This window comes from Petromyzon marinus, chromosome 24, assembly GCF_048934315.1.
Source record: "Petromyzon marinus isolate PM22_M1 ecotype Great Lakes invasive population chromosome 24, UKy_Petmar_22M1.pri1.0, whole genome shotgun sequence".
NCBI classification, from domain to species: Eukaryota; Metazoa; Chordata; class Hyperoartia; order Petromyzontiformes; family Petromyzontidae; genus Petromyzon; species Petromyzon marinus.
The window spans coordinates 18,239,097-18,262,480 of record NC_133690.1 but is presented as its reverse complement, the minus strand read 5'-3'; the positions used below and the strand labels follow the sequence as shown (position 1 = coordinate 18,262,480).

Here is a 23,384-nt window from a genome sequence, read left to right as displayed (position 1 = left end):
ACCAGTGTAACCACCACCACTACCAGTGTAACCCCCACTACCACTACCAGTGTTACCACCACTACCACTACCAGTGTAACTACCACCACTACCAGTGTAACCACCACCACTACCAGTGTAACCACCACTACCACTACGAGTGTAACCACCACCACTACCAGTGTAACCACCACCACTACCACCACCACCACTTCCAGTATAACCACCACTACCAGTGTAACCACCACCACTACCAGTGGAACCACCACCACTACCAGTGTAACCACCACCACTACCAGTGTAACCACCACCAATGTAACCACCACTACCACTACCAGTGTAACCACCACCACTGCCAGTGTAACCACCACTACCACCACCACTACCAGTGTAACCACCACCACTACCAGTGTAACCACCACCACCAGTGTAACCACCACTACCACCACCACTTCCAGTGTAACCACCACCACCACTACCACCATCACCACTACCAGTGTAACCACCACCACTACCATCACCGCTCACCGCGTGATCGTCTCGTTCTGTGGCCCTGCAGCTGCATCCCCAAGACGCTGAAGGCGTTCGCCATCGGGATCCAGATGCTCGTGATTCGCACCCTGGGTGAGTGTTGCCCTCCCTTCATCCCCCTCCACTCGGGCCACACCACCACCACCACCACCCACCACCACCCACACCCACCACCACCAACCACCACCACCACCCACCACCACCAACCACCACCCACCACCACCAACCACCACCCACCACCACCACCACCACCACCCACACCCACCACCACTACCACCACCCACCACCACCCACCACCACCACCCACCACCACCAACCACCACCCACCACCAAGAGATCGCCCTTGTTGTTGTTGTTGTTGATGTCTTCATCCAGCACAGTGTTCTTCACACATTTTTAGAGGGGGCCACTTCCGTGGATAAGACATCGTCAGTGCGAGGCCCGCCAAATATTTGAAACCATTGTGAGTTTGACAGCGGCACGATGATGGCGGGGAGTGCTGTCACTATGTTTGTATTGTCGGAGGTCGCACATCAGGGGCCGCACTAGAGGCCGCCAGGGGCTGCCAGTGGCCCCCCTCGGGCCTTGCGGTGAAGAGCACTCGGTGTAGACACCACGGGCCGCTGCGTGAAACAACAACAACAACAGCAGCAATGGTGATGTTTGAGTTTTCACATTCGGCGTTGTGGTCCGGTCGTCGTTGAGGCAAACGCCGAGGAACCGCAGACACGCCAGCAGCCAGCCAGCGAGCCAGCCGGCTCCAACATGCCCGAGCTCTGCAGTTCTCTCGACACGTGAAATCAGTCTCAAGGCAGTTGATGAGTGAAATAAACTCTCGCTCGGAGAAACGGGGGGGGGGGGGGGGGGCGAGGGCAGGCCGGGTGAGGTGGGGGGGAGGGTCAAACGAGGGGGGGTCGAGCCGGGGGGCTTTGTGGGGGTGGTTGAATCGGGGGGGAATCGAGCTGGCGGGGGAGGGGGCCGAGCGGTGGGGGGGGGTTTAGTAGGGGAGGTTGTGGGGGGGGTTTGTTGAGTGTGGGGGGGTGGTTGTGAGTGGGGGGGGGTTGTTGAGTGGGGGGGGGGGTTGTTGAGTGGGGGGGTTGTTGAGTGGGGGGGGTTGTTGAGTGGGGGGGGGGTTGTTGAGTGGGGGGGGTTGTTGAGTGGGGGGGTTGTTGAGTGGGGGGGGTTGTTGAGTGGGGGGGGTTGTTGAGTGGGGGGGGGGTTGTTGAGTGGGGGGGGTTGTTGAGTGGGGGGGGTTGTTGAGTGGGGGCGGGGGGTTGTTGAGTGGGGGGGGGGTTGTTGAGTGGTGGGGAGGTTGTTGAGTGGGGGTGTTGTTGAGTGGGGGGGTTGTTGAGTGGTGGGGGGGGTTGTTGAGTGGTGGGGGGTTGTTGAGTGGGGGTGTTGTTGAGTGGGGGGGTTGTTGAGTGGTGGGGGGGTTGTTGAGTGGGGGGGGGGTTGTTGAGTGGGGAGGTTGTTGAGTGGGGGGGGGTTGTTGAGTGGGGGGGTTGTTGAGTGGGGGGGTTGTTGAGTGGGGGGGGGGGTTGTTGAGTGGGGAGGTTGTTGAGTGGGGGGGTTGTTGAGTGGGGGGGTTGTTGAGTGGGGGGGTTGTTGAGTGGGGGGGGTTGTTGAGTGGTGGGGGGGTTGTTGAGTGGGGGGGGTTGTTGAGTGGGGGGGGGTTGTTGAGTGGGGGGGGGTTGTTGAGTGGGGGGGTTGTTGAGTGGGGGGGGGTTGTTGAGTGGGGGGGTTGTTGAGTGGGGGGGGGGTTGTTGAGTGGGGGGGGGGTTGTTGAGTGGGGGGGTTGTTGAGTGGGGGGGGTTGTTGAGTGGGGGGGTTGTTGAGTGGGGGGGGGTTGTTGAGTGGGGGGGGGTTGTTGAGTGGGGGGGTTGTTGAGTGGGGGGTTGTTGAGTAGGGGGGGGTTGTTGAGTGGTGGGGGGGGTTGTTGAGTGGGGGGGGGTTGTTGAGTGGGGGGGTTGTTGAGTGGGGGGGGGGTTGTTGAGTGGGGGGGGTTGTTGAGTGGGGGGGGTTGTTGAGTGGGGGGGGGTGGGGGGTTGTTGAGTGGGGGGGGGGTTGTGTGGAGTGTTGTTGAAGGTGGGGGGGTTGTTGAGTGGGGGGGTTGTTGAGTGGTTGGTTTGGGGGGTTGTTGAGTGGGGGGGTTGTTGGGTGGGGGGGGTTGTGGGGGGGTGTTGGGGGGGGGGTTGTTGAGTGGGGGGGGGGTTGTTGAGTGGGGGGGTGGGGTGTGGTGGGGGGGTTGTGAGTGGGGGGGGGTTGTTGAGTGGGGGGGTGTGGGTGGTGGGGGGGGGTGGGGGGTTGGTGATTGGGGGTTGTTGAGTGGGGGGTTGTTGAGCTACTGCGTGTGTGCGATGCAGCCGGGATCCCTGCCCCGATCTTCTTCGGCGCTGCCATCGACTCCACGTGCCTCAAGTGGACGAGCAGCGGCTGCAGCGGTCAGGGCTCCTGCCGCCTCTACGACATCAAATCCTACAGGTGGGGGGGGGGGGGTGCGACAGGGAAGACAGGTGGGAGAGGACAGGTGAGAGAGGGAGGTGACAGGTGAGAGTGGGAGAAGACAGGTGAGAGTGGGAGGAGACAGGTGAGAGAGGGAGGTGACAGGTGAGAGTGGGAGAGGACAGGTGAGAGAGGGAGGTGACAGGTGAGAGTGGGAGGAGACAGGTGAGAGAGGGAGAAGACAGGTGGGAGTGGGAGAAGACAGGTGAGAGTGAGATAAGACAGGTGAGAGTGGGAGAAGACAGGTGAGAGAGGGAGAAACAGGTGAGAGGGGGAGAAGACAGGTGAGAGAGGGAGGTGACAGTTGAGAGGGGGACAAGACAGATGAGAGGGGGAGAAGACAGGTGAGAGTGGGAGAAGACAGGTGAGAGAGGGAGGTGACAGGTGAGAGTGGGAGAAGACAGGTGAGAGTTGGAGAAGACAGGTGACAGTAGGAGAAGACAGGTGAGAGAGGGAGGTGACAGGTGAGAGAGGGAGAAGACAGGTGAGAGTGGGAGAAGACAGGTGAGAGTGGGAGAAGGCAGGTGAGGGAGGGAAGAGACAGGTGAGAGTGGGAGACGACAGGTGAGAGTGAGGGAAGACAGGTGAGAGTAGGAGGAGACAGGTGAGAGTGGGAGGAGACAGGTGAGTGTGAGAGAAGACAGGTGAGAGAAGTCAGGTGAGAGAGGGAGAAGACAGGTGAGAGTGAGAGAAGATAGGTGAGAGTGAGAGAAGATAGGTGAGAGTGAGAGAAGACAGGTGAGAGTGAGAGAAGACAGGTGAGAGAGGGATGTGACAGGTGAGAGAGGGAGGAGACAGGTGAGAGAGGGAGAAGATAGGTGAGAGTGGGAGGAGACAGGTGAGAGTGGGAGGTGACAGGTGAGAGAGGGAGAGAAGACAGGTGAGAGAGGGAGGAGACAGGTGAGAGTGGGAGGTGACAGGTGAGAGTGGGAGGAGACAGGTGAGAGTGGGAGGTGACAGGTGAGAGTGGGAGGAGACAGGTGAGAGTGGGAGGAGACAGGTGAGAGAAGGAGGAGACAGGTGAGAGAGGGAGGAGACAGGTGAGAGTGGGAGGAGACAGGTGAGAGAAGGAGGAGACAGGTGAGAGAGGGAGGAGACAGGTGAGAGAGGGCGAGAAGAGGAGACAGGTGAGAGAAGGAGGAGACAGGTGAGAGAGGGAGGAGACAGGTGAGAGAGGGCGAGAAGACAAGTGAGAGAGGGAGGTGACAGGTGAGAGTGAGAGAAGACAGGTGGGAGTGGGAGGTGACAGGTGAGAGAGGGAGGTGACAGGTGAGAGGGGGACAAGACAGGTGAGAGGGGGAGAAGACAGGTGAGAGTGGGAGAAGACAGGTGAGAGAGGGAGGTGACAGGTGAGAGTGGGAGAAGACAGGTGAGAGTGGGAGAAGACAGGTGACAGTAGGAGAAGACAGGTGAGAGAGGGAGGTGACAGGTGAGAGAGGGAGAAGACAGGTGAGAGAGGGAGGAGACAGGTGAGAGTGGGAGAGGACAGGTGAGAGAGGGAGGTGACAGGTGAGAGTGGGAGGAGACAGGTGAGAGAGGGAGAAGACAGGTGGGAGTGGGAGAAGACAGGTGAGAGTGAGATAAGACAGGTGAGAGTGGGAGAAGACAGGTGAGAGAGGGAGAAACAGGTGAGAGGGGGAGAAGACAGGTGAGAGAGGGAGGTGACAGTTGAGAGGGGGACAAGACAGATGAGAGGGGGAGAAGACAGGTGAGAGTGGGAGAAGACAGGTGAGAGAGGGAGGTGACAGGTGAGAGTGGGAGAAGACAGGTGAGAGTTGGAGAAGACAGGTGACAGTAGGAGAAGACAGGTGAGAGAGGGAGGTGACAGGTGAGAGAGGGAGAAGACAGGTGAGAGTGGGAGAAGACAGGTGAGAGTGGGAGAAGGCAGGTGAGGGAGGGAAGAGACAGGTGAGAGTGGGAGACGACAGGTGAGAGTGAGGGAAGACAGGTGAGAGTAGGAGGAGACAGGTGAGAGTGGGAGGAGACAGGTGAGTGTGAGAGAAGACAGGTGAGAGAAGTCAGGTGAGAGAGGGAGAAGACAGGTGAGAGTGAGAGAAGATAGGTGAGAGTGAGAGAAGATAGGTGAGAGTGAGAGAAGACAGGTGAGAGTGAGAGAAGACAGGTGAGAGAGGGATGTGACAGGTGAGAGAGGGAGGAGACAGGTGAGAGAGGGAGAAGATAGGTGAGAGTGGGAGGAGACAGGTGAGAGTGGGAGGTGACAGGTGAGAGAGGGAGAGAAGACAGGTGAGAGAGGGAGGAGACAGGTGAGAGTGGGAGGTGACAGGTGAGAGTGGGAGGAGACAGGTGAGAGTGGGAGGTGACAGGTGAGAGTGGGAGGAGACAGGTGAGAGTGGGAGGAGACAGGTGAGAGAAGGAGGAGACAGGTGAGAGAGGGAGGAGACAGGTGAGAGTGGGAGGAGACAGGTGAGAGAAGGAGGAGACAGGTGAGAGAGGGAGGAGACAGGTGAGAGAGGGCGAGAAGAGGAGACAGGTGAGAGAAGGAGGAGACAGGTGAGAGAGGGAGGAGACAGGTGAGAGAGGGCGAGAAGACAAGTGAGAGAGGGAGGTGACAGGTGAGAGTGAGAGAAGACAGGTGGGAGTGGGAGGTGACAGGTGAGAGAGGGAGGTGACAGGTGAGAGGGGGACAAGACAGGTGAGAGGGGGAGAAGACAGGTGAGAGTGGGAGAAGACAGGTGAGAGAGGGAGGTGACAGGTGAGAGTGGGAGAAGACAGGTGAGAGTGGGAGAAGACAGGTGACAGTAGGAGAAGACAGGTGAGAGAGGGAGGTGACAGGTGAGAGAGGGAGAAGACAGGTGAGAGAGGGAGGAGACAGGTGAGAGAGGGAGGAGACAGGTGAGAGAGGGAGGAGACAGGTGAGAGTGGGAGGTGACAGGTGGGAGAGGGAGAAGACAGGTGAGAGCGGGAGGTGACAGGTGAGAGAGGGAGAGAAGACAGGGGAGAGAGGGAGGAGACAGGTGAGAGTGGGAGGTGACAGGTGAGTGTGGGAGGAGACAGGTGAGAGTGGGAGGTGACAGGTGAGAGTGGGAGGAGACAGGTGAGAGTCGGAGGAGACAGGTGAGGGAGGGAGGAGACAGGTGAGAGAGGGAGGAGACAGGTGAGAGAGGGTGAGAAGACAAGTGAGAGAGGGAGGTGACAGGTGAGAGTGAGAGAAGACAGGTGGGAGTGGGAGGTGACAGGTGAGAGTGGGAGGAGACAGGTGAGTGTGAGAGAAGACAGGTGAGAGTGGGAGGAGACAGGTGAGTGTGAGAGAAGACAGGTGAGAGAAGTCAGGTGAGAGAGGGAGAAGACAGGTGAGAGTGAGAGAAGATAGGTGAGAGTGAGAGAAGATAGGTGAGAGGGAGAGAAGACAGGTGAGAGTGAGAGAAGACAGGTGAGAGTGGGATGTGACAGGTGAGAGAGGGAGGAGACAGGTGAGAGCGGGAGAAGACAGGTGAGAGTGGGAGGAGACAGGTGAGAGTGGGAGGTGACAGGTGAGAGAGGGAGAGAAGACAGGTGAGAGAGGGAGGAGACAGGTGAGAGTGGGAGGTGACAGGTGAGAGTGGGAGGAGACAGGTGAGAGTGGGAGGTGACAGGTGAGAGTGGGAGGAGACAGGTGAGAGTGGGAGGAGACAGGTGAGAGAAGGAGGAGACAGGTGAGAGAGGGAGGAGACAGGTGAGAGTGGGAGGAGACAGGTGAGAGAAGGAGGAGACAGGTGAGAGAGGGAGGAGACAGGTGAGAGAGGGCGAAAAGAGGAGACAGGTGAGAGAAGGAGGAGACAGGTGAGAGAGGGAGGAGACAGGTGAGAGAGGGCGAGAGGACAAGTGAGAGAGGGAGGTGACAGGTGAGAGTGAGAGAAGACAGGTGGGAGTGGGAGGTGACAGGTGAGAGAGGGAGGTGACAGGTGAGAGGGGGACAAGACAGGTGAGAGGGGGAGAAGACAGGTGAGAGTGGGAGAAGACAGGTGAGAGAGGGAGGTGACAGGTGAGAGTGGGAGAAGACAGGTGAGAGTGGGAGAAGACAGGTGACAGTAGGAGAAGACAGGTGAGAGAGGGAGGTGACAGGTGAGAGAGGGAGAAGACAGGTGAGAGAGGGAGGAGACAGGTGAGAGAGGGAGGAGACAGGTGAGAGAGGGAGGAGACAGGTGAGAGTGGGAGGAGACAGGTGAGAGTGGGAGGTGACAGGTGGGAGAGGGAGAAGACAGGTGAGAGCGGGAGGTGACAGGTGAGAGAGGGAGAGAAGACAGGTGAGTGAGGGAGGAGACAGGTGAGAGTGGGAGGTGACAGGTGAGTGTGGGAGGAGACAGGTGAGAGTGGGAGGTGACAGGTGAGAGTGGGAGGAGACAGGTGAGAGTCGGAGGAGACAGGTGAGGGAGGGAGGAGACAGGTGAGAGAGGGAGGAGACAGGTGAGAGAGGGCGAGAAGACAAGTGAGAGAGGGAGGTGACAGGTGAGAGTGAGAGAAGACAGGTGGGAGTGGGAGGTGACAGGTGAGAGAGGGAGGTGACAGGTGAGAGGGGGACAAGACAGGTGACAGTAGGAGAAGACAGGTGAGAGTGGGAGAAGACAGGTGAGAGAGGGAGAAGACAGGTGACAGTAGGAGAAGACAGGTGAGAGTGGGAGAAGGCAGGTGAGGGAGGGAAGAGACAGGTGAGAGTGGGAGACGACAGGTGAGAGTGAGGGAAGACAGGTGAGAGTAGGAGGAGACAGGTGAGAGTGGGAGGAGACAGGTGAGTGTGAGAGAAGACAGGTGAGAGAAGTCAGGTGAGAGAGGGAGAAGACAGGTGAGAGTGAGAGAAGATAGGTGAGAGTGAGAGAAGATAGGTGAGAGTGAGAGAAGACAGGTGAGCGTGAGAGAAGACAGGTGAGAGTGGGATGTGACAGGTGAGAGAGGGAGGAGCCAGGTGAGAGAGGGAGAAGACAGGTGAGAGTGGGAGGAGACAGGTGAGAGTGGGAGGTGACAGGTGAGAGAGGGAGAGAAGACAGGTGAGAGAGGGAGGAGACAGGTGAGAGTGGGAGGTGACAGGTGAGAGTGGGAGGAGACAGGTGAGAGTGGGAGGTGACAGGTGAGAGTGGGAGGTGACAGGTGAGAGTGGGAGGAGACAGGTGAGAGAAGGAGGAGACAGGTGAGAGAGGGAGGAGACAGGTGAGAGTGGGAGGAGACAGGTGGGAGTGGGAGGAGACAGGTGAGAGAGGGAGAAGACAGGTGAGAGAGGGAGAAACAGGTGAGAGGGGGAGAAGACAGGTGAGAGAGGGAGGTGACAGTTGAGAGGGGGACAAGACAGATGAGAGGGGGAGAAGACAGGTGAGAGTGGGAGAAGACAGGTGAGAGAGGGAGGTGACAGGTGAGAGTGGGAGAAGACAGGTGAGAGTTGGAGAAGACAGGTGACAGTAGGAGAAGACAGGTGAGAGAGGGAGGTGACAGGTGAGAGAGGGAGAAGACAGGTGAGAGTGGGAGAAGACAGGTGAGAGTGGGAGAAGGCAGGTGAGGGAGGGAAGAGACAGGTGAGAGTGGGAGACGACAGGTGAGAGTGAGGGAAGACAGGTGAGAGTAGGAGGAGACAGGTGAGAGTGGGAGGAGACAGGTGAGTGTGAGAGAAGACAGGTGAGAGAAGTCAGGTGAGAGAGGGAGAAGACAGGTGAGAGTGAGAGAAGATAGGTGAGAGTGAGAGAAGATAGGTGAGAGTGAGAGAAGACAGGTGAGAGTGAGAGAAGACAGGTGAGAGAGGGATGTGACAGGTGAGAGAGGGAGGAGACAGGTGAGAGAGGGAGAAGATAGGTGAGAGTGGGAGGAGACAGGTGAGAGTGGGAGGTGACAGGTGAGAGAGGGAGAGAAGACAGGTGAGAGAGGGAGGAGACAGGTGAGAGTGGGAGGTGACAGGTGAGAGTGGGAGGAGACAGGTGAGAGTGGGAGGTGACAGGTGAGAGTGGGAGGAGACAGGTGAGAGTGGGAGGAGACAGGTGAGAGAAGGAGGAGACAGGTGAGAGAGGGAGGAGACAGGTGAGAGTGGGAGGAGACAGGTGAGAGAAGGAGGAGACAGGTGAGAGAGGGAGGAGACAGGTGAGAGAGGGCGAGAAGAGGAGACAGGTGAGAGAAGGAGGAGACAGGTGAGAGAGGGAGGAGACAGGTGAGAGAGGGCGAGAAGACAAGTGAGAGAGGGAGGTGACAGGTGAGAGTGAGAGAAGACAGGTGGGAGTGGGAGGTGACAGGTGAGAGAGGGAGGTGACAGGTGAGAGGGGGACAAGACAGGTGAGAGGGGGAGAAGACAGGTGAGAGTGGGAGAAGACAGGTGAGAGAGGGAGGTGACAGGTGAGAGTGGGAGAAGACAGGTGAGAGTGGGAGAAGACAGGTGACAGTAGGAGAAGACAGGTGAGAGAGGGAGGTGACAGGTGAGAGAGGGAGAAGACAGGTGAGAGAGGGAGGAGACAGGTGAGAGAGGGAGGAGACAGGTGAGAGAGGGAGGAGACAGGTGAGAGTGGGAGGAGACAGGTGAGAGTGGGAGGTGACAGGTGGGAGAGGGAGAAGACAGGTGAGAGCGGGAGGTGACAGGTGAGAGAGGGAGAGAAGACAGGGGAGAGAGGGAGGAGACAGGTGAGAGTGGGAGGTGACAGGTGAGTGTGGGAGGAGACAGGTGAGAGTGGGAGGTGACAGGTGAGAGTGGGAGGAGACAGGTGAGAGTCGGAGGAGACAGGTGAGGGAGGGAGGAGACAGGTGAGAGAGGGAGGAGACAGGTGAGAGAGGGTGAGAAGACAAGTGAGAGAGGGAGGTGACAGGTGAGAGTGAGAGAAGACAGGTGGGAGTGGGAGGTGACAGGTGAGAGTGGGAGGAGACAGGTGAGTGTGAGAGAAGACAGGTGAGAGTGGGTGGAGACAGGTGAGTGTGAGAGAAGACAGGTGAGAGAAGTCAGGTGAGAGAGGGAGAAGACAGGTGAGAGTGAGAGAAGATAGGTGAGAGTGAGAGAAGATAGGTGAGAGGGAGAGAAGACAGGTGAGAGTGAGAGAAGACAGGTGAGAGTGGGATGTGACAGGTGAGAGAGGGAGGAGACAGGTGAGAGCGGGAGAAGACAGGTGAGAGTGGGAGGAGACAGGTGAGAGTGGGAGGTGACAGGTGAGAGAGGGAGAGAAGACAGGTGAGAGAGGGAGGAGACAGGTGAGAGTGGGAGGTGACAGGTGAGAGTGGGAGGAGACAGGTGAGAGTGGGAGGTGACAGGTGAGAGTGGGAGGAGACAGGTGAGAGTGGGAGGAGACAGGTGAGAGAAGGAGGAGACAGGTGAGAGAGGGAGGAGACAGGTGAGAGTGGGAGGAGACAGGTGAGAGAAGGAGGAGACAGGTGAGAGAGGGAGGAGACAGGTGAGAGAGGGCGAAAAGAGGAGACAGGTGAGAGAAGGAGGAGACAGGTGAGAGAGGGAGGAGACAGGTGCGAGAGGGCGAGAAGACAAGTGAGAGAGGGAGGTGACAGGTGAGAGTGAGAGAAGACAGGTGGGAGTGGGAGGTGACAGGTGAGAGAGGGAGGTGACAGGTGAGAGGGGGACAAGACAGGTGAGAGGGGGAGAAGACAGGTGAGAGTGGGAGAAGACAGGTGAGAGAGGGAGGTGACAGGTGAGAGTGGGAGAAGACAGGTGAGAGTGGGAGAAGACAGGTGACAGTAGGAGAAGACAGGTGAGAGAGGGAGGTGACAGGTGAGAGAGGGAGAAGACAGGTGAGAGAGGGAGGAGACAGGTGAGAGAGGGAGGAGACAGGTGAGAGAGGGAGGAGACAGGTGAGAGTGGGAGGAGACAGGTGAGAGTGGGAGGTGACAGGTGGGAGAGGGAGAAGACAGGTGAGAGCGGGAGGTGACAGGTGAGAGAGGGAGAGAAGACAGGTGAGTGAGGGAGGAGACAGGTGAGAGTGGGAGGTGACAGGTGAGTGTGGGAGGAGACAGGTGAGAGTGGGAGGTGACAGGTGAGAGTGGGAGGAGACAGGTGAGAGTCGGAGGAGACAGGTGAGGGAGGGAGGAGACAGGTGAGAGAGGGAGGAGACAGGTGAGAGAGGGCGAGAAGACAAGTGAGAGAGGGAGGTGACAGGTGAGAGTGAGAGAAGACAGGTGGGAGTGGGAGGTGACAGGTGAGAGAGGGAGGTGACAGGTGAGAGGGGGACAAGACAGGTGACAGTAGGAGAAGACAGGTGAGAGTGGGAGAAGACAGGTGAGAGAGGGAGAAGACAGGTGACAGTAGGAGAAGACAGGTGAGAGTGGGAGAAGGCAGGTGAGGGAGGGAAGAGACAGGTGAGAGTGGGAGACGACAGGTGAGAGTGAGGGAAGACAGGTGAGAGTAGGAGGAGACAGGTGAGAGTGGGAGGAGACAGGTGAGTGTGAGAGAAGACAGGTGAGAGAAGTCAGGTGAGAGAGGGAGAAGACAGGTGAGAGTGAGAGAAGATAGGTGAGAGTGAGAGAAGATAGGTGAGAGTGAGAGAAGACAGGTGAGCGTGAGAGAAGACAGGTGAGAGTGGGATGTGACAGGTGAGAGAGGGAGGAGACAGGTGAGAGAGGGAGAAGACAGGTGAGAGTGGGAGGAGACAGGTGAGAGTGGGAGGTGACAGGTGAGAGAGGGAGAGAAGACAGGTGAGAGAGGGAGGAGACAGGTGAGAGTGGGAGGTGACAGGTGAGAGTGGGAGGAGACAGGTGAGAGTGGGAGGTGACAGGTGAGAGTGGGAGGAGACAGGTGAGAGTGGGAGGAGACAGGTGAGAGAAGGAGGAGACAGGTGAGAGAGGGAGGAGACAGGTGAGAGTGGGAGGAGACAGGTGAGAGAAGGAGGAGACAGGTGAGAGAGGGAGGAGACAGGTGAGAGAGGGCGAGAAGAGGAGACAGGTGAGAGAAGGAGGAGACAGGTGAGAGAGGGAGGAGACAGGTGAGAGAGGGCGAGAAGACAAGTGAGAGAGGGAGGTGACAGGTGAGAGTGAGAGAAGACAGGTGGGAGTTGGAGGTGACAGGTGAGAGAGGGAGGTGACAGGTGAGAGGGGGACAAGACAGGTGAGAGGGGGAGAAGACAGGTGAGAGTGGGAGAAGACAGGTGAGAGAGGGAGGTGACAGGTGAGAGTGGGAGAAGACAGGTGAGAGTGGGAGAAGACAGGTGACAGTAGGAGAAGACAGGTGAGAGAGGGAGGTGACAGGTGAGAGAGGGAGAAGACAGGTGAGAGAGGGAGGAGACAGGTTAGAGAGGGAGGAGACAGGTGAGAGAGGGAGGAGACAGGTGAGAGTGGGAGGAGACAGGTGAGAGTGGGAGGTGACAGGTGGGAGAGGGAGAAGACAGGTGAGAGAGGGCGAGAAGACAAGTGAGAGAGGGAGGTGACAGGTGAGAGTGAGAGCAGACAGGTGGGAGTGGGAGGTGACAGGTGAGAGAGGGAGGTGACAGGTGAGAGGGGGACAAGACAGGTGACAGTAGGTGAAGACAGGTGAGAGTGGGAGAAGACAGGTGAGGGAGGGAGAAGACAGGTGACAGTAGGAGAAGACAGGTGAGAGAGGGAGGTGACAGGTGAGAGAGGGAGAAGACAGGTGAGAGTGGGAGAAGACAGGTGAGAGTGGGAGAAGGCAGGTGAGGGAGGGAAGAGACAGGTGAGAGTGGGAGACGACAGGTGAGAGTGAGGGAAGACAGGTGAGAGTAGGAGGAGACAGGTGAGAGTGGGAGGAGACAGGTGAGTGTGAGAGAAGACAGGTGAGAGAAGTCAGGTGAGAGAGGGAGAAGACAGGTGAGAGTGAGAGAAGATAGGTGAGAGTGAGAGAAGATAGGTGAGAGTGACAGAAGACAGGTGAGAGTGAGAGAAGACAGGTGAGAGTGGGATGTGACAGGTGAGAGAGGGAGGAGACAGGTGAGAGAGGGAGAAGACAGGTGAGAGTGGGAGGAGACAGGTGAGAGTGGGAGGTGACAGGTGAGAGAGGGAGAGAAGACAGATGAGAGAGGGAGGAGACAGGTGAGAGTGGGAGGTGACAGGTGAGAGTGGGAGGAGACAGGTGAGAGTGGGAGGTGACAGGTGAGAGTGGGAGGAGACAGGTGAGAGTGGGAGGAGACAGGTGAGAGAAGGAGGAGACAGGTGAGAGAGGGAGGAGACAGGTGAGAGTGGGAGGAGACAGGTGAGAGAAGGAGGAGCCAGGTGAGAGAGGGAGGAGACAGGTGAGAGAGGGCGAGAAGAGGAGACAGGTGAGAGAAGGAGGAGACAGGTGAGAGAGGGAGGAGACAGGTGAGAGAGGGCGAGAAGACAAGTGAGAGAGGGAGGTGACAGGTGAGGGTGAGAGAAGACAGGTGGGAGTGGGAGGTGACAGGTGAGAGAGGGAGGTGACAGGTGAGAGGGGGACAAGACAGGTGAGAGGGGGAGAAGACAGGTGAGAGTGGGAGAAGACAGGTGAGAGAGGGAGGTGACAGGTGAGAGTGGGAGAAGACAGGTGAGAGTGGGAGAAGACAGGTGACAGTAGGAGAAGACAGGTGAGAGAGGGAGGTGACAGGTGAGAGAGGGAGAAGACAGGTGAGAGAGGGAGGAGACAGGTGAGAGAGGGAGGAGACAGGTGAGAGAGGGAGGAGACAGGTGAGAGTGGGAGGAGACAGGTGAGAGTGGGAGGTGACAGGTGGGAGAGGGAGAAGACAGGTGAGAGAGGGAGGTGACAGGTGAGAGAGGGAGAGAAGACAGGTGAGAGAGGGAGGAGACAGGTGAGAGTGGGAGGTGACAGGTGAGTGTGGGAGGAGACAGGTGAGAGTGGGAGGTGACAGGTGAGAGTGGGAGGAGACAGGTGAGAGTCGGAGGAGACAGGTGAGAGGGGGAGGAGACAGGTGAGAGAGGGAGGAGACAGGTGAGAGGGGGCGAGAAGACAAGTGAGAGAGGGAGGTGACAGGTGAGAGTGAGAGAAGACAGGTGGGAGTGGGAGGTGACAGGTGAGAGAGGGAGGTGACAGGTGAGAGTGGGACAATACAGGTGAGAGTGGGAGAAGACAGGTGACAGTAGGAGAAGACAGGTGAGAGAGGGAGGTGACAGGTGAGAGAGGGAGAAGACAGGTGAGAGTGGGAGAAGACAGGTGAGAGTGAGATAAAACAGGTGAGAGTGGGAGAAGACAGGTGAGAGAGGGAGAAACAGGTGAGAGGGGGAGAAGACAGGTGAGAGTGGGAGGTGACAGGTGAGAGAGGGAGGTGACAGTTGAGAGGGGGACAAGACAGGTGAGGGGGGAGAAGACAGATGAGAGTGGGAGAAGACAGGTGAGAGAGGGAGGTGACAGGTGAGAGTGGGAGAATACAGGTGAGAGTTGGAGAAGACAGGTGACAGTAGGAGAAGACAGGTGAGAGAGGGAGGTGACAGGTGAGAGAGGGAGAAGACAGGTGAGAGTGGGAGAAGACAGGTGAGAGTGGGAGAAGGCAGGTGAGGGAGGGAGGAGACAGGTGAGAGTGGGAGACGACAGGTGAGAGTGAGGGAAGACAGGTGAGGGTAGGAGGAGACAGGTGAGAGTGGGAGGAGACAGGTGAGAGTGAGAGAAGACAGGTGAGAGTGAGAGAAGTCAGGTGAGAGAGGGAGAAGACAGGTGAGAGTGAGAGAAGATAGGTGAGGGTGAGAGAAGATAGGTGAGAGAAGACAGGTGAGAGTGAGAGAATACAGGTGAGAGTGGGATGTGACAGGTGAGAGAGGGAGGAGACAGGTGAGAGAGGGAGAAGACAGGTGAGAGTGGGAGGAGACAGGTGAGAGTGGGAGGTGACAGGTGAGAGTGAGAGAAGACAGGTGAGAGTGGGAGGAGACAGGTGAGAGAGGGAGAAGACAGGTGAGAGTGGGATGTGACAGGTGAGAGTGGGAGGAGACACGTGAGAGAGGGAGAAGACAGGTGAGAGTGGGAGAAGACAGGTGAGAGTGGGACGAGACAGGTGAGAGAGGGAGAAGACAGGTGAGAGTGGGATGTGACAGGTGAGAGTGGGAGGTGACAGGTGAGAGAGGGCGAGAATGACAAGTGAGAGAGGGAGGTGACAGGTGAGAGTGTGAGAAGACAGGTGGGAGTGGGAGGTGACAGGTGAGAGAGGGAGGTGACAGGTGAGAGGGGGACAAGACAGGTGAGAGGGGGAGAAGACAGGTGAGAGTGGGAGAAGACAGGTGAGAGAGGGAGGTGACAGGTGAGAGTGGGAGAAGACAGGTGAGAGTGGGAGAAGACAGGTGACAGTAGGAGAAGACAGGTGAGAGAGGGAGGTGACAGGTGAGAGAAGGAGAAGACAGGTGAGAGTGGGAGAAGACAGGGAGAGTGAGATAAGACAGGTGAGAGTGGGAGAAGACAGGTGAGAGAGGGAGAAACAGGTGAGAGGGGGAGAAGACAGGTGAGAGTGGGAGGTGACAGGTGAGAGAGGGAGGTGACAGTTGAGAGGGGGACAAGACAGGTGAGAGGGGGAGAAGACAGGTGAGAGTGGGAGAAGACAGGTGAGAGAGGGAGGTGGCAGGTGAGAGTGGGAGAAGACAGGTGAGAGTTGGAGAAGACAGGTGACAGTAGGAGAAGACAGGTGAGAGAGGGAGGTGACAGGTGAGAGAGGGAGAAGACAGGTGAGAGTGGGAGAAGACAGGTGAGAGTGGGAGAAGGCAGGTGAGGGAGGGAGGAGACAGGTGAGAGTGGGAGATGACAGGTGAGAGTGAGGGAAGACAGGTGAGAGTAGGAGGAGACAGGTGAGAGTGGGAGGAGACAGGTGAGAGTGAGAGAAGACAGGTGAGAGTGAGAGAAGTCAGGTGAGAGAGGGAGAAGACAGGTGAGAGTGAGAGAAGATAGGTGAGAGTGAGAGAAGATAGGTGAGAGTGAGAGAAGACAGGTGAGAGTGAGAGAAGACAGGTGAGAGTGGGATGTGACAGGTGAGAGAGGAGACAGGTGAGAGAGGGAGAAGACAGGTGAGAGTGGGAGGAGACAGGTGAGAGTGGGAGGTGACAGGTGAGAGTGAGAGAAGACAGGTGAGAGTGGGAGGAGACAGGTGAGAGAGGGAGAAGACAGGTGAGAGTGGGATGTGACAGGTGAGATAGGGAGGAGACACGTGAGAGAGGGAGAAGACAGGTGAGAGTGGGAGAAGACAGGTGAGAGTGGGAGGAGACAGGTGAGAGAGGGAGAAGAAAGGTGAGAGTGGGATGTGACAGGTGAGAGTGGGAGGTGACAGGTGAGAGAGGGAGGAGACAGGTAAGAGAGTGAGAGAAGACAGGTGAGAGTGGGAGAAGACAGGTGAGAGTGAGAGAAGACAGGTGAAGGTGAGAGAAGACAGATGAGAGTGGGAGAAGACAGGTAAGAGTGGGAGGAGACAGGTTAGAGTGGTAGAAGACAGGTGAGAGTGGGAGAAGACATGTGAGAGTGGGATGTGACAGGTGAGAGTGGGAGGTGACAGGTGAGTGTGGGAGGTGACAGGTGAGAGAAGGAGGTGAGAATGAACACCAGGTCCGACGTGATCATCACCGCCGGATTAAATAGTGATGGCCTCGGGGGAAACCGAGCCGTGACCATTCACAGAATCGTGACACGCCTTCTGCACAGGTGAGTGACGTCAGTGCGTGAGACGGCGACACATACCGACAACAACAACAATCGGCGTTCGTCGCGGTGACGTCACCACTGCGCTTGTGCTAGGCCCAGTGCACCCCGTGGCCGTGTGCTGTGGTGTTCCAGTCGACCGACTGAGATGACCGACAGCTAATCATTGTAGACCAGTATCGGCGTTCCCGACTACACAAGCATCAGCAGCAGCATCCAGTGGCGTCGTCTGGAAAGCCCTCGTGCAAGGAATGAATGGAACTGAACTCCCATCCCTGCCCAGTCTCTAATCAACTTAAAATGTATACTGAGCGCCTTGACTCAAGATCGGGAGACGGCGCTTGCCACAGCTTACAAAGCGACGACAGAATGGAACGATCTATACGAATTGGGTTTACCCTTTCTGGAAATAAAACAGCTGTGTTAATTTGTTAAAACAACAAACTGAAAACTTTTGCAAGGAATCACGTCTGCATTAACCACATATACTTGTGGTGAACAAGCAAATAAAAAAGATGCTCTGGTAGTATATGCTATGTCAGTGAGTTTCAATGCATATACTAGTAGAGCATGTTTTTAATTTGCATGTTCACCACATGTATGTGTGTGGTTAATGCAGACATGGTTGCTTGCAGAAGGTATTAGTTTGGTGTTTTAACATCTTAACACAACTGCTTTATTGCCAGAAAGGGTAAAAATGTTCTTATATTTTGATACTGGCAAGGGGAGGTCCCATGATGGAACGATGGAGTTGTCAGGGGGCACGCTACAAGGTAGCGATAGTGGAGGGGTGCTTAGGGATCACGAAGGGGTAGGGGAGGGATGGGAGGAGTGGAGGGGAGAGCGGAGGGAAGAGAATGGGCGATAGAGACGCGGTGGTGAGGCTTTAAGAAAGGAACGGAAGGGGCTTCAGGAGGAAGGGGACTATCTCACTCGGTAGCTGCGCCACTGCCTTCATCATCATCATCAGCATCACTGCCACCAGCAGCAGCACAATTCTAGCCAAATCGTCCGATGATGCTGGTTGTAATTACCATCAAAACGTGGTACTGGAATTGTAAATGTTGTGGATTTACTCTCCAACACACCGGTGGGCGGCAGTAGTAATCAATCGGCGCGTTTTGTTTACGTGACAATAATGACTAATTGGCTGTGTCGGGTGGTGGCTGGCTAATGGACACATTTATTCTTACGCGCTCTAACCCCTAAATAAAACCTGGTTATGAGCAGTGCCTAACCCATGATCATCAGCGATGGATATCTCATCACCCTTGGCAAGTTCCACGGACCATCTCAAGTGGGCGTCTTGAGAGTGCCGAGGACTCAGCTGGTTTTGTGAGGTCTGGAGTTGGGAGCCGAACGGGGTGGGGGTAGTGGGTTGGATGATGGGGGACAGGGACTGGAGGGGGGGGGGGGGTGCATCGCGACCCCGTGTCCCTGCGCATGATGACTCTGACGCATTCGCCTTGCTTCCCCCCCCCCGGCCCCCAACTCCCCCCCCCTTCACCCTTTTCCCTCCCCTCGCTCCCGTCCGCATCCCACCCCCCCCCCACAAGTACCCCCCCCCCCCCCACATTTTCCCGGTATTCAAGCGCTCCGCTCTCCTGTAATTGGCAGCACGCAATGACCTCTGCTCCTTTGCCGGGTTCAATTAAAGCTCGCTGATTGAACAGAAATGTATTTTCATGAGTTGATTAATTATGCGGGGCAGGACATTGGCTCTGATTGAAACGTCCGTGCTGCTCCGAGCGCGCGCACGCACCGGCTGGGCCCGCTCGCTCGCTCTCGTAACCGCGCAACCACGCGGCAACAACCACGCAACCAACCCCTCTTATCGCCGGATGTCACCGCAGCCACACCGCCACCACCACTAACCACGCCATCACGGGAACGGACAAAACGCGAACGCACGAACTGGCGCGCCCGCGTCGGGAATCGAACCGGGACCGCTTGCTTGTTTGTGTGCGGCCACTCCGCTGCCAACCCTCGCAGTCGGAAGAGTTGAAGAAGCTCTTGAGCCAGGGCCTGAACACGAGAAAGGGGAGCCGCTTGAATGATGAGCTCTCATCACGCGTGTGGTCAGGTCGCCCTCTGAAACAGGGCTTATAGCTCAGGGAGAGTTACCCGCCTGATAGAACAGTGTGGATTGCTTTGACCATACTTCACCACGATGGTCATCCGCACCATAAGCTCGCGATGATTTTCTTGTCGCCGACGGGGGAGGAGGGGGTGGGGGCGGTCTCCATGTCTCGATGTCCCGGTCCTCACCCCCGCTCCACCCTATCCCCCCCCGGCCCTGCGATGCACAGGTACACAGTGGTGTCCGTGATGCTGGGGTTCCGCACCACGGCCGTGGCGCTCGCCGTTCTCGTTGTCTTCAACGTGCGGCGACAACTTCGGAGAGAGGCTGCGGACGCGCGGGGCGCAGAGAAAGGCGCGGCGGGGGGCCACGCGGAGCTCCTCACGGTGGCGCGAAGCGACGGGGATCCCTGCCCCGCCGAGACGGGGGATGATCCCCGATTGAGGGAGCCGCAGAAACTACTGCTGCTGCCTGAAGCTGATCCCCACAGGGAGACGGTGGTGTGAGTGGAAGAGGGGGGGGGGGTAGCGGGGCGGGGGGGGGGGCGCAGCGGATCGCGGCCTGTGCTATGATCCCGGCGAGCCGAGTTCGATTTTTGCTCGTGGCCAGCATTAGTGATAATTATCTGAACCGGTCATCGGCCTCCCCTAGGTCGAATCAGTCTCAAATGAGTACCTGGTGCGGTGTGTAATCATCACCACTGGGGAGACAAAGGCGGCCGGGCGTCGTGCTGACCACCGACCCCCTCTTGTGCCACGCCAACCTTCATCGGTGCTCGCGAACGACACTTGCCCCAACAGTCTATTACAGGCTATACGGGGGATCTTTGTCTTGTTGTGTGTGCTGTGTATACGAATCCGGCGCAGTGCGCTGGGCAGAGGCTCTGAGGCTCGGTACCAACAAAAATCCGAGTTCGATTCCCGCTGCTGGCTCTCCCCTGATTGTGACTTTTATAGATGCTCGCTGACAGCACTTACAAGTTTATCCTTGCAGTGTTTACGACTATATGGGCGTTGTTTGTCTTCGTGTGTAACCTGTGTGCTCGTATTGGCATCAATTTGCCTCCAGAAAGGCACAATTATTGTTATCTGTGTTTCGCAATCAGTCACTGGAAATTGTATAGCCAGGTCAACATTGAGTTGCATTGCAGCTTAATCGATTATGCGCGGACGTCTCTGCAACTAGTTGCAAGTAGTTCTTCAACCGCAATCGAAACACATCGGCAATTTGTTACCACGTGTTTCACCGTCACGTGCTACGCGTTTGCGCACCTGTGATTGGTCGTTAGGATCCTTGATAGCACGCGGTTTCATTTCCCGCGTTGCGCAACCACTCGCTGGGACGTGGACAAAGCAGTTGCAGGCGACAACGAATAAGTAGTGGGACTTAGAGTTCGACTTGGTTGCGCGACTGATCGCTCAGGTGGCTCGGCCTAAGATAAATAACGTGAGTAATTGGTGTGGAATGTGGGGAGGCAAAGGTGGCCTGGCGTGCGTGGTTCTGACCACACCAGCGGCTCGTGTGTTCGCGGCGGCCTTAAGGCCTCATTAATCTTTGCTCGCGAATCATCCTGGTTTGGGGACAATTTAAACTCCTGGAAGTATTGTCCCCCGTGACGTTTGGGGGGGGGGTCCTTTGGGAAGAGGGAGCGGTGGCGCAGTGGTTAGTGCGCTGCGCTAATAACCCGGCGGATTCCAATTTTATTGCCGGGCCGCGGCCCACATCAGTGGCAAGTAGTGTCAACCCCCCCCCCTCCCTCCTCTTTACCAACTCGAACTGACCAGCGTGGTGAAGTATGGTCGAAAATCCCACGCGACCCACGCGGCGTGGGGAGGCCTTAATTCGATGGTGGATTGATTGATGAGTTCAACCTTGGATATACATATTTTTTTATTTTATTTTATCGTGAACAATGCTATACAAATGAGATGCTGTGAACATGCGAAGACATCGTTTACTCGGTGAAGGGTGCAATTATATCGGTCTTGTATCATCATCGTCAACTTAAAGTAAACATAAGTGTCCGTTGTCTATAAATCTAAATCTGAAATAAATTGTAAATCCATTTCATGCAGGAAACAGATGGACGACTCTATCAACGTTTTTCCTGCAAACGAGCTGTCTGTCTCCGTGTCAGCGTGTGTCTGCGTGTTGGTCTGTCCGTGTGGTTGTCCGTTTCTGTGTCTGTGTCCGTGTGGGGAGCGGTAGTGTAGTGGTCAGCGCGCTGCACTTCGAACTCGATGTCACGAGGTCGATTCCCGCTCACGCCAATGCCAGTGACAATTATTTGAACCGGTCAAGAGTCTCTCATAGGTCGACTCGGCCTCAAATGAGTACCTGGTGTGGTGTGTAAAATCACCACTAGGGAGACAAAGGCGGTCGGGCGTGGTGTTGGCCCTCACCCCTCGTGTGCCGTTCCGGCCTTCATAGGTGCTCGCTAACAGCACTTGACCCAACAGTCTGTTCAGGCTATATGGCGACATTTTTTTACGTTGTGTGTCCGTGTGCGAGTCAACGCAAACAAACAAAAGTATCCAGTGCACAAACTCACGATGCGTTGCTGTAAAGCATTATGGGTAGGAGTTCCCACAGCGTACACGCACGTGCACAATGCGCACGACGGCCTGTGCATTGTGCGAAACCACACGCTACCAACTAAGTTCATTGCGGACTCCAGCAATTGCGACCAACCCACATGCAGTGACGAGACAAAGACATTTGTACACCGGTGTCATCCTGATTAGAGACTTTTCACGAAAGTACAGTGACCAATGATCACCGCTGCAATGTCTGCGAAACCGGTCTACAGCTGTCTCTCTGTCTCATTGCTGTCCGTCGGTTGTTCACATTTGCTCAATTTATAGACGGCGCAGTTCTTCAGGAACTGCTGGTCGTTGTAGTCCCATCAACTTATTGGCTCTCCAGACCGATACTATCGATGAGGATTGGCGTTAAGCAAGACTCGTGGAGTGGCGAGAGTCAAGCCACGAGGAACTCACTTTGGAGGCGGAGTCGACCTAGAAGAGGCCCAGGATCGGTACAGATAATCGTCACTGGTGTTGATGGTTCTTGAACAGGAATTGAACTCGGGTCCGCCGGGTTCGTAACGCCGTGCGTTAACCGCTGCGCCACCGCTCCCAACTACCCCTACACACGCGCACGGTCCATGCGGATAGCTGCCCGGACGCGTTAACTCGCAAGAGTCACGTTCCATGCAAACGCATTTTCATTCGATCCCTTTGTATCGACGTTGCGTTTATCGCAATGGAAATCCATCTCATCTCAGCTCGCGTTTTTCACACCGCTTTCACATTACGCACATCATCATCATCAGCACGGTCATCATCATCATCAGCAGCAGCACGGTCATCATCATCAGCACGGTCATCATCATCAGCACAGTCATCATCATCATCAGTACGACCATCATCATCATCAGTACGACCATCATCCGCATCGGCGCAGGTTCCTCTCGCCCAGTATGAACTCCATTGAGCAAATTATGGGTGGGGGGGGGTTCAGAGGGGGAGGGGGCTGGGGGCTGTGCGGTGAGGGTGGGGGGTGAGGGTGGGGGGTGAGGGTGGGGGGTGAGGGTGGGGGGTTGGGGGTTCTGCCATGGGGGGGGGGGATCGAGGGGGAGGGGAGAATGGGAAGTCTGGGGGCGCATGCGGTGACGTGCAGATGAGACTGATTCCATTGATTTCGAATTAATCTTTAAATACTCTTTATTTATTTATTATTCGGCCTAAGACCCCTGGAGGACTCTCTGCGTGAATGCAGAGTCACGCCCATTGAGTTGTCGCGCCCTCGGGGCTCCAACACAAATCCGAGGAAGTTGCCACTCGCGCGTCACCGTTGTTGTTGCGCTCGAGTCAAATGCGTTGGAGTTGGGAGGAGCGGTGGCGCAGTGGTGTGCACCGCGCTATGGGCCCGAGCCACTGACAGGTGGCGGAGGTATTGTCGCGGGCGTATACCTCCAGCACCGTTTCGTCCAAGCCGCACTGACCCAGCGAGGTGAAGTATGGTCAAACGATCCTCGAACGACGCCGCGTGGGGAGGCCTTCGTATAGCAGTGGATTGAGAAAGGAGCCGTACACTTCGTGCCATCATCATAACCAGTAAGTCAAGTTGGCGACTGGTTGAGTTATTTGTTCGAGTTAAACGTTAAAATGAAACAGACCCTGTCTAATTATGACTCCTCATTTGTTTAAAGCTTCGGTCTGCATTTGCTGTTAATAATCTGCGGCAGCCCAGTCGCGAGAAACGCACGTGGGAGTTTACGAACATCACCCCGTGACAATCTCGGAAGCTCTCATCACCATCATCAAAAAGAACATCGTCATCAGCCATGGTTGATCCACTGCTGGATGAGGGCCCTCTTCCCCAGGCCGTCGCCACTTCTCGCGATCCTGCGATGCAGTCATCCATTCAGGACATGCGGCTCGCTCTGAGCAATCATCGCCCCATCCCCTTGGTGCACGATTCGCAGTCGCTGGCTGCCACTCAACAGTGATCAGTGTTGGCCGTCGACCGTCAATCCGTCTAGCGACGGGTCCTGCCGGAGCCCACTCACTGCTCGAGTTAATAATTATAATAATACAACAACAATGCTCCTCCTTTACCCAGGAAAGTGTCACCGAGTCTCAAGATTCATTTTCAAGAGGGTGCTGCTGCTGCTGCGGTACTACATGACGAGAGGTTGGCTGTGAGTGAGAGGGGTTAACACACATACTAAACTCCGCACAGATAGATTCATGAGTTCACCGCTTCTCTGTCAACTCCTGACTACCTTCCCAACTACTA

The 23,384-nt window shown here is 56.5% G+C and overlaps 1 pseudogene; it reads left to right on the top strand.

Annotated features, from left to right (window-relative positions):
• LOC116945651 (solute carrier organic anion transporter family member 1C1-like) overlaps positions 1-20,664 on the top strand; it is a 57,491-nt pseudogene extending 36,827 nt beyond the window's left edge.
• Positions 20,665-23,384: the final 2,720 nt, after the last annotated feature.